The following is a 17899-nucleotide window of genomic DNA, read 5'->3' on the forward strand; positions in this document are numbered from 1 at the left end:
CAGGGACACGGTGACTTTGGAGACTGCCATTCTGGAATGAAACTGATCACCCTCTGAAGGACTTATGAATTTCCTAAGATCTCACCCATGACATCCAGAGAGACCGAGCTCCATTCTTTCCCCCATACTTTTACATAACTCTTGGAAAAGAAGTGAAGTAAGGAACAGTCCCCTTTGGCTTAAGTCACTACACAGTCACCTTCTGGTAAAACTTTCACGAATACTTGCAAGGCTGCCCAGCTCCAGTGTCTTCCAGATCACAGTCTGTTAGGCCCTAGGTGAATGTGACTGTGATTTCATCTTGACTACAAGGAACAAGGCACAGAATGCAAAAAGAACTCCCAGGCTCTATGAATTTACTCAGCCTTACATAGGACAAGCAGAAGTGCAGCTTGGGAGGCTTTCTCTTGTTGAGGGCTTCAGCTACAGTCTGGTGAGTGCTCCAGCTTGCTCAACCAGCACACAGAGATGTTGCACACCCCAGCTGGGCCACGCCTGGGTGCTAATACATCATTATGCTACTTAGAGTAGCAGGGGCACAGGGTTTGGAGACCCTCTTCAGTGACTATGACAGTGAACATGTCATTCTGTACACAGAACCTTGGATTCCCTCTCTGTACAACCGAGTTAGTAAAATCCCAATTCAGCTGGAACTGATATGAAGGTTAAAGAGACACAGAGAGAGTGTTTTAAGTACTCGACATATAAAACAGCAGAATGTGAACATGAAAATTAACAAAATCAGAAATGAAAAGGGGGACATAACAACAGACATTGAGAAAATCCAGAGAACCATCTGGTCATAGTTTGAAAACATTTACTCCATAAAATTCAAATATTTAAAGGAAACGGACAATTTTCTGGATAGATATCCCCTGCCAAAATTAAATCAAGAACAGATAAGCAATTTAAATAGACCTATAAACCCTAAGGAAATAGAAGCAGTTATCAAATTCTCCCAACCAAAACAAGCCCATGTCCAGATGCCCTCAGTGCAGTATTCTTCAAGAAATTCAAAGACTGGCTTATTCTCTTCAAAGTATTCCATGTGTTAGAAGCAGAAGTGTCTTTGCAAATGGTATTAATCCAGACAACAGACATGTTAGTTGGTAAGAATAGTTACCTAGTAAATGGTATTAGTCCAGATAACAGTCATGTTAGTTGGTAAAAACAGTTAGCCCACACCATCTGGGTTACTCAACAGAAAGACAGTACACTTGGTGGAACTTTGTGTGGATGAGAGGAGGAGGTGTTGATGTTATGTGGACTCATTTTTTGAATGTGGGTTAGGTGGGTGGTGGACATGACAACAAACAGAAGAAGAAATTATAGAGGACTGAAGGGACCAGACCCTGACTCAGCCCCTGCTTTGGCAGCCATGACAGGCTGCAGAAAAGACCCAGCAAGACAAAGGCCCCTGACTCAGCAGCATGTGCTGAGCTTTCAACCTTGCCCAACCTTGCCCCAGTCACTAGGAAGCCAGATGCCCTCCATGTGGCAAGGAACCAATCAGAAGTTAGCTGGTGGGTTCTGGATGTGCTTTACAGTGCAGTGGCTTGCAGAGCACAGCAACTGCCCTGGGAGGGCCTATAGGGCATAGCAACCTGATTGCAATTGCAATTGACCAATAACACAGAGCAGGTTGCCCAAGCCTAGAAGTCCACCAATCCTGAGACTGCTGTGGACCCCAGACACCCTCCTTGCTCTACCCAAATTTATTCCCTGGCCTATGGTCCCTCCCAGTCCTTCTTGCTCCACCTGCTGCTGATGGAGGACCTGAGTTAATACAGTTAACTCGTTAATTAGAGCCTTTTTGCTTTTGCATTGGGTCTCTTGGTGATTTTGGGATTCAGAGTTTGGGCACAACAGGACACAATCAGTGTAAAAATCCACTCATCTGACTAAACAGAGTTTTCCTCATACTTATCACCATTCAATTAAGGAGTTTGCTCATGTCTGATTTATATTGCTTTTCACAAAATCTCTTGGAGGAGGGGGGAAAGAGAGGAGGGACAGCATTATTGAGGCATACCGCAGGAAATGAACTCAATTGTCTAAAGAAAAGAGAAAGAAGATAGAACAAAAACAAACAGCTTAAAAGCAGCCATTAATGCTGGGCGTTGGTGGCGTACGCCTTTAATCCCAGCTCTCAGGAGGCAGAGGCAGGCAGATCTCTGTGAGTTTGAGACCAGCCTGGTCTACAAGAGCTAGTTCCAGTGTTGTGCCCAAATTCTGAACCCCAAAATCACCAAGATGCCCATTTCGATGCAAAAGCAAAGGTTTTTTTTTGTTTTTTTGTTTTTTTTTGAGACAGCGTTTCTCTGTATTGTTTTAGAGGCTGTCCTGGAACTTGCTCTGTAGATCAGGCTGGCCTCGAATTCACAGAGGTTTGCCTGCCTCTGCCTCCCGAGTGTTGGGATTAAAGGCTGTGCCACCAGCGCCTGGCTAAAAGCAAAGTCTTTTATTGTAGATGTTTCACAAGCTAACCCCATTAGCTCAGGCCCTTCACCCCACCACCATGGTGGATGGCTGGAGAAAGACCCTGAGCAACCTTGAGGCAGGGGCCTTAAAGGGCAGTGTAAGGGGAGTGTCTAGGGGTATGAAACAGTCTCAGGATTGGTGTGCTTCTAAGTTCGGACAACCTGCCCTGTGTTGATTGGTCAACTGGTTGCTATGGCCCATAGGCCCTCCCAGGGCTGTTGCTATGCTCTGCATGTCACTGTTGTGCACTTGTCGGTAAAGCGCACCCAGAGCTGTAAAGCACAGCCCTGCCAGCTAACTTCTGATTGGCTCCTTGCCACGAGGAGGGCATCTGACCTCCAAGTGACCAGGACAGGAGCGGCAAGGTCATGCAAGCACATGTTAGCCTGTCATGGCTGCTAAAATGGGGAGGCTGGTCACTACACTGGGGCAGTCTCCAAAGCCACAAAAAAACCCTGTCTCGCAAAACCAAAAAAAAAAAAAAAAAAAAAAAAAAAAAGTAACCATTAGTCAGCAGATTAAAGTTTTCTAGATACTAGAAAAATATTTTCAGATAAAAAGCTAAGAAAACATAGAGATTGACATTTAAGGTATGTATATTTTAAAGTAGACACAACCAATTCTATCTCCCAAAGCAATATGGGAGTGGACTTAACACAACATGTAAGGAAAATGAATGAATATTTGCTGTAGGAGTCAAAAATGGTGGTGCAGGTCTGATATCCTAGCTGGTTAGCAGGCTGAGGCAGGAGGATTACACTTTCGAGGCAGGGGTAAAGAGTGAGTTGAAGGTTAGTCTGTACAGCTCACTGAGACTATCTCAAAATAAATGATGGGGTGGGTGCTGGGAATACAGCTCAGGCATAGTACTAGGGAAGCATGCCCATATCCTAGGTTTAACATACAGTACTGCCAAAACAAACAATCAAAAAATCCATAACAACAACAACCAAAAAACCAAACCCCAGAACAACAAAAAGAACAGACAAAAAACAACAACAAAAAACAACAAACCAACTGAAAACAACAAAACCCTCCAAAACAACAAAACAAACAAACAGAAACAAACAAACACACCTAAAGCACAGCTACTTCTAACAGTTACTAGGTAATGGCCACCAGATAACAAGACAATGCCAATAAGATCTCGCTCTTGAAGCAACACAGAATTCAGGCCCACATCATTAAATAAAACGAAAGAAGCAATATGACTGGGTTTAAGGGCTCAATTTACAACAGAGATGCATTCAATGTGTGGGCATCCCAAGGTTCTGCCTCCTGGGGAGGAGAGGCTGTCCCTGTGTTCTGCAGGCCTCCACTTCACCCAGGCTGTTACACTCTGCAGATTCCCCTGCTCTGTATTCTCAGGCATGCTGGGACACCAACAACTTAGGACAGCTTCGAACCTGGGTGCCTCCTGACACAGCAGACTGGCCAACCCCAAACCTGCTCTTGTCTACCCTGTTCCCCTTCCCCCAGAAACAGAAAGAACAGCCCCTGTGCTAATGCCCCTCGTCCCTCCATCTCCCGACTGACCCTGGCACTTCCATGTGCTGGACCATGCCTACTGATACATGAGCAAACTTCCTGCAATAGTCCTCTATGTTTGCACACCCAGTTAGAGCAAATTCTAGACATAAAACTTGAGATATAAACAGCTGTGTGTGGGATTTAAAGGTTAAAAGGCAGAAATTACTGCAAGGCTCTGACATAAACACATTGCTGAGAGAGGACTATAAGTGGGGCAGATCTACAGTCTGGGGATGGAACCCAGGGTCTCACACATACTGACCTACACACCCATTCCACAGGGCACATTCTAATATGGCAGCAACCAACCTCAAAATTGCAGTCTGCTTGGGCTCCTGCTTGCCATGGGCTGGGAGAGCAGCCACACTTCCAACTTCTTAGCACTATGCAATGTTTCCCCCCTGACAACAAACTGTCTCAGGAATGCATCTCATTTCTGATCACTACCATGGTCAGAACTCTGCCTTGGGGTTGGGGGCACTCTTCTCCATCCTCACAGGGGTGGTAGGCAAGTAGCATACAGTCCATAACCAGCATTTCATGACTAATAAACTAGACAGAATGAGCAAGCTTGAATACATAGCATTCAGACAAAAGGAAGTTAGAAAAGAAAGCTATAGAATATTATTATATTTATACTTTACATTTATAATTTATAAATTATATCTCAAAGATAAAATACAGAGGAATATCTTTAGATGCAGAAAACATACTCTTAGCCATCAATCTACCTCTTCAGGCTATTTACAGTACTCCTAAAGGGCACAGCAGTAGGTGTTTACACTTTTTTGTGTTCTTTGTTTGGAAGATTTGGTGTCATAATTTCTTCCTAAGTTAGTTCATACAGTTACTATGACTCTCCAAAGCATAAGCAGAACCCTGTAAGTAGTTGCATTGCACTTATGCAGAATAAGATAAGGTTAACTAATTAGCTTATCTATTTGCAGTACTGGGGATTGAACCCAGGACCTTGCACATGCTTGGCAATCCCCATTATTGAGCTACATCCCTGCCAGATAAGCTGACCTTAGTCATATTTATCTGGGAAAATGAGCAACAGGTTTGAAAAATGACATCAAAGAGGAGGGAGGGCACTCAGACACTGAAGCCCCTCTGCCATCATGGATGTTGCACCAGAAACACAAGATAGCAACAGACCCTCAGAAAGCCTCAGGATTTCAAATGAGTTTAGAAGGTCAGACACATGCCTATCTGGGATATGCTTGCAACTCATTTCACACATGAGAGGCTTATTTCTGAAGTAAGTCAGTTTCAAAAAAATCTGATGAAAAAAATGTGCAGGCAGAAAGTTTGCAGTGTGAAGGCATACGGGGCATACAGGGCACTGGCCGAACTGAAGGCAGCAGAGTAGGGAAAGCTGTTCGCATGGCCACTGGGCAGCGGGAGTTGGGGCTCCACACACACAGATACGCAGGGTCTTGGGACAGTGTTGTGTTCAGGGAGAATCGTAGGTGATTTCCTTTGTCTGGGGACAGAGCCTAAAGAATGACTCTTTTGTGGGTCCCCACAAAGAGATCCAGGTATTTGTGGAACAGCGTGATCAAAATAAAATGACAAAGAAGTTAACACCCCCAAGAGATACAAAGACAAAAGACAGGACTTTGAGTCTTTACATTTACAAGAGATGTAAAATATAAATAATCAAGGAACCATTTTACGCATCAAAGAATGGAAAAAGTACAAACGTTAGCTGCCATCCAGCCACTGGGTACCTGACTGTGGGCAAGCATGCTTGCTCACCCACTTGTGGAGGAAGTCCCACTCCCAAGACTGGGACTTTCATAGTATTCATTGAAAACATAGATGTCTTTATCCTGTTACCCAATACACCCAATTCTGGGAATTCATCCTACAGAAATACCTGTGCACATGGAACATGTTGTGTGCAGTGCAGTTATGGTGCACTACAGTGGCAAAGCAAGACGAGTGCCCATCCACAGAAAGAGGGTTCGAGTGCCTCGGAGCACACACCACCACACAGTGCTGTGCTGTGGTGCTGACTCTGCATCCTGGGTATTTATTTGCCACAGTCCTTTAGCTTACCTCTTTGTCACTTGCAGCTGTTTTCTTCTTTTGGCCTCTTCTGACCAAAGGCCTTCAGTTCGGATATACTCACCCCCCATGCCCCATACTTCCCCCAAGCTACTTTCAAGAATGTCTTCTACGTACTGACATCCCTGGCCTTCTTCCCTCTGCTCTCCACTGGGGATCTCCTCCTGGGCTTCGCAGTTCTCAGCAAAGGCTCTACAACAGAGCTGTTCACTCAGCCTCTTAGACTTTTGACTCCCATGACTCATTCCTTACTAGGTGGCTTATCAGCTGTCCCCTAGCATCCCAGGTCTAGCTCAGACAGCACAAGGCTGAGGCTTCCTCCACACACTGGCTGTGCTTACTTCCCACTGTGTCACAGGAAAGGGCTGTAAGCACCTTTTAGAGAAGGTGGCATCCGCTTCCTCTCCCCTTTACCTGCTGTGGGCCCTGCAGCCTGATATCCATGGCAGCCAGTTGGCCTTGTAGGACCCCCAACTCTCATTTTGTTTCTCCTGTGGTCCCAGAAGTGGAAACCTCTGATTATTTCTCTAGTAACTGCAGAGTCCTCTGCACTGCCACCCTGCTTACCCTGGGGTGCTGGCTTCTTTCTTTTTGGGTGGGTGCAGCAAGCAGGTCTGAGCATCTACATAGGCTCTCCTACCATAAGGCCCTAATACTTGCTGCTCCTTAGCTTGGAATATTCATTCCCAAAATACCTGTGCTGCTTCCTCTGGTTTTTGGTGGCCTCTCCTATGACAATGTCACCTTTACAAAGGATCCTGGTCACTATGTCTTTAAAATCTAAAATGTTATGTCTCTGGCATCTAGCAGCATCTTTAGGCAGAAATCCTCAAGAAATACCTGCACCTCTGCTATGCAGAAGGAACCCTACTGAAACCTGCATGGCAACTTCATCACAGAAAAAGACACAGAGTAAATATTAACCAAAAGTAGAGGGAACCAGCGAGTGCATACTCATCCACTTAAACAGCAGACTGCTAGGCAGCAAGGACAAGGCAACTACATTTCATACAACACAGGGTCCCAGGAGCACATGGTTGCAGGAGAGAAGAATAATCCTAGACATTAATAAGATCTGTTTGCATTTCTGAGGTTCCAAAATGTAATTCTACACAACACACAATTATAGATATAACATGTACGATCAAGGGCTGAAGGAAAGCAAGGGAAGAAAAAGAAACTGCAGGAGTGTGGTTTCCTGGATAGAGCAGTGACACAGTAGTTAGGAAGAGAAGCAGAAAGGGTTCCAATGTTCATGACTAAGCTTTTGAAGCCAGGTGGTTCAAGACTGCAGTGCTGAGGGTTGAAGGTGAAGCTTGGTGCAGTGCCTGACTGGTGTGGGCCGGGCCCTGGGTTCGAGACTCAACATTAGGAACAACAGCAACAGCAGCCCCCAACCCACAGAACAAGTACCATGCTGTTTTTATTGTTATAGCTTTATTCTAGCACTTGGAATCAAGGATGATGATAGTTCTTTAAGTTCTTTTATTGTACAGGCTTGTTTTAGCTATCCTGAGTTTTTTGTTTTTCCATATGCAGTTGAGGTAACTCAGATCCAGAAAGACAATTATGGAATGTACCCATTTATAAGTGGGTATTAGCTGTAAAGTAAAGGATAACCATGCTATAATCCACAGACCCAGAGAGGCTAGGTAAGAAGGAGGGCCCAAAAGGGGATGCTTGGATCTCCTGGGGAAGGGGAAATAGAAGAAATCTCATGGTGGACTGAGGGAGGGTGGGGATGGGAACATGAGAGATGGGGTTTAGAGATAGATGGAGGGGGGAGAGTACTGAAAGAGATACCTGGAAAGTGGAGGAGGCATGTTCAGGGTCAGATAGAAACCTGGTGCAAGGGAAACTCCTAAGAATCTATGAGGATGACCCCAGCTAAGACTTCTAGCAATAATGGATTCATAGCCTGAACTGGCCTTCTCCTAAGACCAGGTGAGACTTCCAGTGGAGGAACTGGGACTCTAGCTCAACCACACAACATTTGACCCAAGTCTGTCCTGTCTATGGGAAATGCTGGTGGGAGGGGGTGGGAGGGAGGTAGTGTGAGTGGCCAAACAATGATTGGTCCAGCCTCAGACCTATCCCATGAGAGTGAGCCCACCCTTGACACTGCCTGGAACATGAGGACCCAGAGGCTGGGTGGACCAGAGACATAGAATAGAACCAAATAAGATCAGGAGAAAAAAAAGTCAATGTAATGCTTCCTAAGGATATTCTGCTATACTGATAGATTAATGTCTAGCCCAACTGTCATTAGAGAGGCTTCACCCAGTAACTGATGGAAACAGATGCAGAGACCCACAATCAAGCATTGGACCAAGCTCAGGGAATCCTGGTGAAGAGAGGAAGGACTGTATAAGTCACGGTGTCAAGGATATCATAAAATAATCCACAGAAACAACTAATGTGGGCCATAGGAGCTCACGGTCTGGACTGACAGCCAGGGAGCCTACATGAGAACAACCTAGGCCCACTACACGTGTGTGACAGTTGTTCAGTTTGGTTTATTTGTGTGTCTAGCAGTGGAAGCAGGAGCTATCCCTAATGCTTTGGCTGGCTTTTGGGAACCTATTCCTCATACTGGGTTCCCTTGCTCAGCCATAATACAAAGGGAGAAGCTTAGTCCTAACTCAATTTGATAACAAATGCCATGCTTTGCTGATACCCACAGGAAGCCTGCCCCTTTCTGAACAGAAACAGAGGAGGGGTGTGTTGGGGTAGGGATAGGCAGAGAAGTGGTAGGGACTGGGAAAGGGAGGAGAGGGGTCAGGGAACTACAGTCTGGATGCAAAATAAATGAATACATTTGATTAATTAAAAATAATATCCACAGGGCTTCAGTTCATGTGTCTGGTAGACATGATTTGTTTGTCTAGGTAATAGTTGACTCCTTTTCATTATTTATTTTTCCTTGAGACAGGGTCTTGCTACACATCCCAGGCTGGCCTTAAATTGCAACCCCACCTCAGTCTCCCAAGAGCTGGGATTTCTGGGCCTGTGCCACCATGCCCAGCTTGACTTTATCTTCAGTAAGTATGTTCACATCTGAACTAAAATAGACTGAAGGTTCAATTACTTTATAGTGCTTATTAAATCACAGTGAAAGGGAAATCAAGGACACACATCAGCACTGGATGGCGATGGTATAAGGACACATTCCAGCACTGGGTGGCAATGGTCTAAGGACATATTTCAGCACTAGATGATGATGATGAGTATTCCAAGTTATCTTCAAGGAAAGTATTGAATGATCAATTTTACAGTAATGCGAAGCACACTTTATTTATATATTGATTGGTTTATTAAAGTATTTTAGTTTCAACTATGTGCACATAGCAGCTGAAGAAATAGTTAAACCAAAGAGTCAAAAGCTACAGGCAATGATGTGCACAAGGCTATGCTGTTTGGTGGTCCCAAGTACACAAAGAAACTCCTGAGTGTTGATGACCTAAAAGTGAATGAAAACTACCGTGTACTTTGTAAGAAGCTAGTAACTGGATCTAAGCATACATGGGACCTGTGATGGCTGAGGTGTGTGCATGTGCGCGTGCGTGCGTGCGTGTGTGTGTGTGTGTGTGTGTGTGTGAGTGTGAGTGTGAGTGTGTAGGGACAAGGGGTCTGCACAGGGGTTATACACATATCAGTTGGGAGTAAGGAAATGGAACCTTCTTAAAGGAGAAGGAGGAAGACAGTGCAGAGCACAGCACAGACAAGGAACCAGTGATTTGCACAGCCTCCCTAGGGGATTGTATAGAAGCCACAGTACTGGGGAGATTGGGGTTGAACAATGGAATAAAAATGTGGTGTGGCCACAAGGTGGCAGTAGATCACACATCTTTCCTGGAGATGCTCTGGCAAGGATCTCTGGAAAGATGCCCACTGTAGGGGAGGCACAGGGGCCTGAGGGATAGAGAGGCTGCTGTTCAGAAGGGAAGGATCATGAGGCAACTCCCAGGAGAGATGGGCTGGAGAAAGAAGCCAGGGGCTAAGGTTCATTTGCCATGCAGACCTGACTGCTGCAAGCTGCCCCAGGCCTCAAACAAGACTCGGGGTATACATTTGTATGTCTCTGACACTGGGTGAGGATCTCTTTGGATGAGATGAACATCTGAATATAGGATGAGTGAAGCTGTACAGTCTTTCAAAGGTGGTTGGGCTGCATCCAGTTGTCACTCGAATGGAAGAAAAGCCTCACAAGGGAGGCAGTTGTGCTAGCAGGGGAGACCTCACTGCCACCATTAGCCCTCATGGCCTCCAGCCTCCTTAATGCAAATCATGGGACACATCAGTTCTCCTAACTATTTCCTTTAGCAGTTAATGAGCTAATTAATGAGATAATTCCTTGATTCCTTCTGATAAATTTATCTTGCTCCCACCTCTCTCTTCCCTTCTGTATGTGCGTATATGTCAACCCACAGGAGATATGTAGACATAGACTCAGAACAGACAGTCTCCAGTTCAGAGAGCTTGGGGTCAAATCAGCACAAAGCTGTGCCTTATCAGTTCCTGGTGTGGAAGGGGGGGAGGTGTGGTAGGTGGAGAACAGCTTGTTCAAAATAGGAAGGCTCCAGATCAGTGATTCTCAATCTATGGGTTCCAATATCAGATATCCTGCATATCATATATTTGCATTATGATTCATAACAGTAGCACAATTGCAGTTATGAAGTAGTAACAAAATAACTTTATGATTGGGGGCCACCACAGCATGGGGAACTGTGTATTAAGGAAGTTTGAGAACCACTGTTCTAGATAAACTCTGCTTGTTTGGGTTACATTTAAGCTGACTGTATATCTAGGGCTGGGGGGGGGATAGATCAGGCTCAGAGACTTTGCTTGGTTTGTGTAAAACCTTTGACTCCAAGAACCACAAAAGAAATCAGGGGCATGAAATTCTGAGTTTGGAGATGGCATATTTTTGAGCTAATGTATCTCATACTTCAACAAAGAAATAGCCAAGTGAGGAGTCATAGAGTCAACCTTTGGAGCATTTAAATTAACCCCAGTTCAGCAGGACTAAAACAGTAGTCCCTCAGGCAGAGTTTTGGAAAACATCTAATTTTATGTTAAAGTCTCAGATAGGATAAAATATATTACTGGATTTCAAAGACAAATGAGTGAGTTCAGGGGCTGGCTATCTCCTACACCCACATTCTTCTGCCATTCATCCAGTGTCCAGGCAACACCATGCAGCAACTTTCCCTGTGGAGGTGTCGGGGGTGGGAGCTGTTGGAATAGCATGCCAACATGCTGCAATTAACTTGTGGTTCAATCCTTCTTCTTACTGAGCTGAATCCTCCTCTCTCTAGGCAGCCTGAAGCTATGGATTGAAATCAACAACAGCAAGCAACAGTGGCTTCATTAACCCAAGGCATAATTAGGATACTTAACGCTCCCAGAGGTGTGTGGGTACCCACGTGTGTGTATGCTCGTCTTGGCCCCAGCTTTGAGCTTTCGGGAGGTGGTAATGTCTTTGTAAGGTGTGGCCGATGGGAGCAAGTCAGGTTATTGGAAGCATGAGCCAAGGGAATTATGGGCTTTTCTTCCTTCCTTCCTCTTCTGTTTTCTGGCTGGTAAGATTGGTGGTTTTGCTCTGTGACATGCTGCTGTCACTAGTGCCCAGAACAAAGGCACCTAATAATCACTGACCTGAACCTCTCGAGCTATGAACCTTCCTTCTTTCTAGGTTACCTCACGATGGAGAGCTGACTCACACAACTAAGCAGGATGCCAATTGTGACAAAGCTTAAGAGAATGAAATCCGCTGTCAACATGAGTCTAGATTTATATGACATGGAAAGCAGGTTCTGCTGAGGCTGACAGAGGCCTTCTTGGAGGGGTATCCGCCAAGGGCCCTCATTGTGGAGAGCCCACCGTTCCTGTGTCTCCCGTGCTGTCAGTCTGCATGGGATTTAAGACTCCATTCATTTCAGCTAAATTGTTTTAGTTAAAATTCCCCAGATAGGCTTTAAAAACTACAGTAAGATCAAACTAAATCCTGCAGATCTGAGAAATAAATCACTTCACGTATCTTGGATGTTTGCCAAGCTGGCCTCCAGGAGGAGTTTTAAAGAAGAAAAGTCTTTTAGCTCTCTCTAACCCCCCCAAGATGTCTACCAACTCCCCTCTACAATACCCATATACCCCAAGTAAATAGACAATGAAGGCTGCAGTCAATGGGGCCCAAGCCTCATACCAGGGCCCAAGACACGCCTTGAGGAGGACCAATCCCCATGGGATCCATAAGCACATAACACATTGCACAGTTAGCAGCTGTCCGTGGGTGGTCAGCCCATCCACACAACAGACAGGCTGATGGCTCTAAGGATATTGTCTGCTTATTCAGAATCAAATAAATCCCGCTGAGATCCTATCTATAAAAGTGTGGAGGCATATTAATGTAGCAAGTAGGATTTGGGGGGAGTTGTGGGTCTTTCCAACCTGTGCAGTAGAGAGCTTGGAGCAGCAGGTGCAGTGATGGGAGAACTATGATGTGTATGAAATGGGAGGGTACACTCCTCCCAAGAGACCATGCCCACTAAAGAGACTGTGTCTATTGAAGAGGCTACATTAGCCAATTGTGTCTGTCCAGGAGGCTGTGTCCATCAAGGAGGCTATGTGCACTGAAGAGGCTACATTCACTAACTGAGCCCACCAAGGAGGCTACATCCACCAAATGTGTCTATCCAGGAGGCTGTGTCCACCAAGGAGGCTGTGTCCACTGAAGAGGTTACATCCACCAAATGTGTCTATCCAGGAGGCTGTGTCCACCAAGGAGGCTGTGTCCACTGAAGAGGTTACATCCACCAAATATGTCTAGCCAAGAGGCTGTGTCTATCAAGGAGACTGTGTCCAGTACAGAAGCTGGATTTACCTTGCAGACTGTCTACTTAGGAGAGTATGTGTATCTAGGCGGTTATGTCTGCCAAAGAGGCTGCACCTCTTCTGGAGATCATTAAGAATAGAGTACATGTCTACCTAAAAGATGCAGTGTCTTTCCACCGGACCTCAAGTCTTCCCAGGAGATCATGTCTTCCCAGGAGATCATGTCTACACAGGAGACTCTATCTACCCAGGAGACTGTCCACCTAGAGGGCTATGCCCATCAAGCAGTCTGTGCACCAGGGAGAAATGTTAATAAAGTCAGCAGAAATTCAGATGTACCTAGTCCATGATACTACCAAGGCACAGGTGACTGCAGGCAAAAGGACCCTTTCCTGAATGAGGAAGGGAGTGCTGCAGCTTTTTGGAGGATAGTGTTTTCAGTTATTGGAATGGCAAGATTGAGCACATTATGGACCTACATAGTTGTGTCATCTCTGGATGACCTGGGAGGGTTGTCTCTGCTTGGAGTGCATAGGGTGCAGTTGTGGTAAAGATACTGGATGGGGTGACAGAACACCGACTAGTTTCCACCTGTAGACAGAGTGTTCTGACATTCTTTAACATTTTGTGTGTGTGGTTTAATTTGTTGATAGTGGTTGAACGTTGGTATGGATACTGAATGCCTAGTTATACGCTCAGTTAGACATGCTTGGTCAACCTCTAGCAGAGGCACTGTCTGAACACTGTCTATTCTGTCAACATGGTCATCATGCCCCTTTCCTCATCTGTCCCTCTGTCATTAATTTTTACTTCCTACAATATTATCACACACTGAGTGGCTTACAACAGCATGAGTTCATTTTCTCATGATATTGGAAGCTAGCTGTTCAGAGACCTCAGCTAATTCCCTTGTTCCAAGTCTGACAATGCTGAAGTCAAGGGGTCAGCAGGGCTGGGTCCCTCCTGGATACTCTTACAAGAGGATCAGCTATGAGGCCTGGTCCTATCACAGGTGGTTGGAGTACTGAATTTCCATGGAAGCTATCAGCTGAAGGTCAGTTTTAGATGCCACTCAGGATCCTTGGCTGGTGGTCCCTCCTCCATTGTCAAGCAAGCAATGGAGGGCTTCGTCACTGTCACACCACATGCCCTTTCACCTCCTGGTGTCTACAGTCTTCATCTGTTTCTAAGAGCCCCTGGCATTACTTTGAGTCCACCAGATAGGGTGTAATTTCTGTTAAAATCAAAATGATTATCAGTCTAAATTCCCTCTGCAGAGTTCTTTTGTGGCACTACAGTAAACCCTCTTTATCTAAGGGAAATGTGTCCCAAAACTTATAGGAGATGTCTGAAGCTATGGGTGTCCTGAACCCTCAGAGCAGGTCTGAGAAAGCTCCACCTTCCTTATCAAGCCAAGAGCCTTTACCTTCCCACTCACAGGAAGTACTTCATCCTTCTCTGTTGTCTCCCAGATGCCATTACCTCTACCCTTATGCTTTGGGGGTCACTGTTAGGTAAAACAAGGACTACCTCACCATATACACACCATGACATGCTAGGCAAAAGAATGATTCACGTTCTAGTTGGGGTGAAATAGCATAGTATAAACTTTTATCAATCTTCTTTAGAATTTTATATTTAATAGTTTTGAACTGACATTGACTACCAGCAACAGAATTTATGGAAAAGGAAAACAAAGACATGAGGCATGACTATACCTATGCCAGCACATGGCTTAGTATTAGGGAACAGGAATCTTGCGAGTTATTTTTACATTTGCCTGCCAGGTAACCTTGTGCTTGAGCTTTGAACAAATGGACCCTTGCAATACAGTACTGTTTGATCTCTTCACTCTGTCTCAGAACAAGATGTCTGAGAGTCATCCATGCTGTGACATGCATCAGTAATTCATTGATTTTCATTGCTGAAGAGTATTCCATCGTATGCATATAGGAAGGTGTGCTGATCCATTTACACGCTGAAAGACGCCATGTTGCTTGCTTGCAGATTTTGATGGTGAACAGAATTGTTATAAATCCCTTCAGGTATAAGTCCTTTTTGTAAACATACCTTTTCAAAAAAATTTTTATCAGTTAAAAGTCTCATCTTTTAGAGAATTTCTAGTGTGCAATATAATACTAACTACAGTCAATCTTAAAACTATAGCAATTCATCCAAGTTCCATTCAGGCAGCTTTGGCCTGGGAGCTTAGCATCCAAAACTCCCAGGATGCCCAGTGCTGTCTCCTCACACCATGCAGCCTGGGAGCATCTGTGTAGGGCACTCTTCCTGGCAGGGGTCCTGCTGGGTTTAGACATTCTATGATGGGAGCTTTCCTATGTGTGCAGAAGTAGACACAAGACTGTAGTGGTTTTTACTGGAATCCACAGCCCAGCTCTGACAAGAATCACCTTGTGGTTTCTCTTGTGTCACCTTTACTCTCATCGATGTCGCCTCCCACAGCAATGTTGTCACAGTATCATTTTACCCACCAGTATTTCACCTGAACCTTTCTCTGCATGTTTACAAACTAATGCCAAGAGCTCCCGAAATTCTCAGCTGCCCAGCTTGTCCTGCAATGTTTCCTTTTTCAGTATTTGTGAATCAATGTACTGACATTATCATTTGTCCACAGATCTCTTGTCTTTTTGTGTATATGCATGTATGAGGGAGGGCATACAGAGGTCAGAGGGCAGTCTTGGATGTCAGTCCACACACTTCAAGACAGGGCCTCTTTGTTGTCACTATTGTGTGTGTGTCAGACTAGCTACCACCTCCCTGAGCTCCCAGAAATTCCCGTCTCCACATGCCATTTTGTGGCAGGACTGCTGAGGTTACAGATGTATACGACTATGTCTGAACTCAGTTCCTCACCTTGTGAGGCAAGTTCTTTACCCCCGAGTCTTCTCCCCAGCCCTCTTGAATCTCCTTAAAATCTATAGCAGGGTGCGCAAACTGGCTCATAGTCTGGCTTCCCACTGTGCGTGAGTGTGTATGTGTGTGTGCATGAGAGAGAGAGAGAGAGAGAGAGAGAGAGACAGAGACAGAGACAGAGACAGAGAGAAAGTAGGCCAGAGGTTAACACTGGGTGCTTCTCAGGTACCATTCAGCGTATGTTTTAAGGAGGGGTCTCTCACTGGCCTGGATCTTACTGATTTGGCTAGTAGGCTGGTTGGCCAGTGAGTACCAGATAGTCACCTGTCTCTGCTGCCCCTGTATTGAGATTACAAGCACATACCGCCATACCTGCCCTTTTTTTTTAGGTTGCTATTTTTATTTTGCTTTTTTATTTTTATTATTTATTTTTAAATTCAAATTTAAATTAGAAATAAGGTTGCTTTACAAGTCAGTTCCAGGTCCCTCTCCGTTTCCCTCACCTCCTCCTGTGCCCTCCCTCCCAACCCCCCCATTATCCCCTCATTTCCCCAGGGAGGGTGAGGCCCTCCATGGGGGTGTCCATAGTCTGTCATTTCATCCAGGACAGGGCCTAGACCCTCCCCCAAGAGTTCAGGGTGAGAGTACATCTCTCATTGTTGGATGGGAGTCCAAAGTCCATGTGTATACCCTGGATAAATACTGATCTATTGCCCAAGGCTCAACAGATTACCTAGGCCTCCTCACTGACACCCACATTCAGGGGGTCTTGATCAGTCACATGCTGGATTCCCAGGCATCAGTCTGGGATTCAAGAGCTAACCCTTGTCAGGTCAGCTGTCTCTGGGGGTTAAACCAGCCCAGTCTTAATCCCTTTGGCCATTAGTCCTCCCTCTCTGTTACTGGCTTTCTTGAAGAGACCACATTCTTTATCAAAACCTCACAAGGCCAGTCTATAGGACAAATACTAATATTCTTCTCTTCTAGAACCTCTTGATCTAGGAACCAATAGTTCCAGCCACTCTCAGCACCACTGTCTTTCATGTTCCTGCTAGTATAGTCTGTTAAACTCCACTTAAAGCATTCCACGGATTTCCTAACCATAGTCCCAAAGTCCATATTCCTCCAACCAAAAACATGACCAGGCCTATCACAACAATACTCTAGTCCCTGGTACCAACTTCTGTCTTAGTTAAGGTTTCTGTTGAAATGAAGACATACCATGACCATGGCAACTCTCATAACAGAAAATATTTAGTTGTGGCTGTCCTTACAGATTCAAAGGTTTAGTCTATTATTTGTCATAGCAGAAAGCATGATGGCTCGTGGGTAGACATGGTACTGGAGAAGGAGCCAAGAGTTCTACATCTGGGCCTGGCTTGAGCATTTGAATCTCTTATTTTTCCAGTTTAAATTTAGATAAGAAACCAGGTTGCTTCACAAGTCAGTTCAAGGTCCCTCTCCCTTTCCCTCCCCTCCTCCCGTGCCCTCCCCCCAACCCCCACCCCGCGTTATCCCCTCATTTCTCCAGGGAGGGTGAGGCCCTCCATGAGGGTGTCCATAGTCTGTCATTTCATATAGGTCAGGGCCTAGACCCTTCCCCAAGAGTTCAGGGTGAGAGTGCACCTTACATTGTTCTATGGGAGTCCAAAGTCCATGTGTATACTTGGGATGGGTACTGATCTACTGCCCAAGGCTCAATAGATTCCCTAGGCCTCCTCACTGACACCCAGATTCAGGGGGTCTTGATCAGTCCCATGCTGGATTCCCAGGCTGATGCCTGGGATTCAAAAGTTAACCTTTGTCAGGTCAGCTGTTTTGGGGGGCTAAACCAGGCCAGTCTTAATCCCTTTGATCATCAGTCCTCCCTCTCTGTTACTGGCTTTCTTGAGTTCAGCTCAGTACTTAACCAAGGGAGTCTGCCTCTTCTTCCATCAGCCACTAAATGAAGTTTCTGTTTCCCAGACTCTCTGGCCATAGGATTGTAGGCTGGCACTCCCCAGATCTATGTCTAAAATCCATATATGAGAGAGTACATGCCATGTTTCTCTTTTTGTGACTGGGTTACCTCACTCAGGATGGTTTCTTCTAGTGTCATCCATTT

General features: G+C 45.3%; 1 protein-coding gene across 6 annotated transcripts in view; it reads right to left on the reverse strand.

The window, feature by feature from the left end:
• Nucleotides 1–17899, reverse strand: part of Otud7a (OTU deubiquitinase 7A) — a 356745-nt gene that overhangs the window by 82870 nt on the left and 255976 nt on the right. The window lies entirely within an intron of this gene.

This window comes from Mesocricetus auratus, unplaced genomic scaffold (assembly GCF_017639785.1).
Source record: "Mesocricetus auratus isolate SY011 unplaced genomic scaffold, BCM_Maur_2.0 Super-Scaffold_4256, whole genome shotgun sequence".
NCBI lineage: Eukaryota > Metazoa > Chordata > Mammalia > Rodentia > Cricetidae > Mesocricetus > Mesocricetus auratus.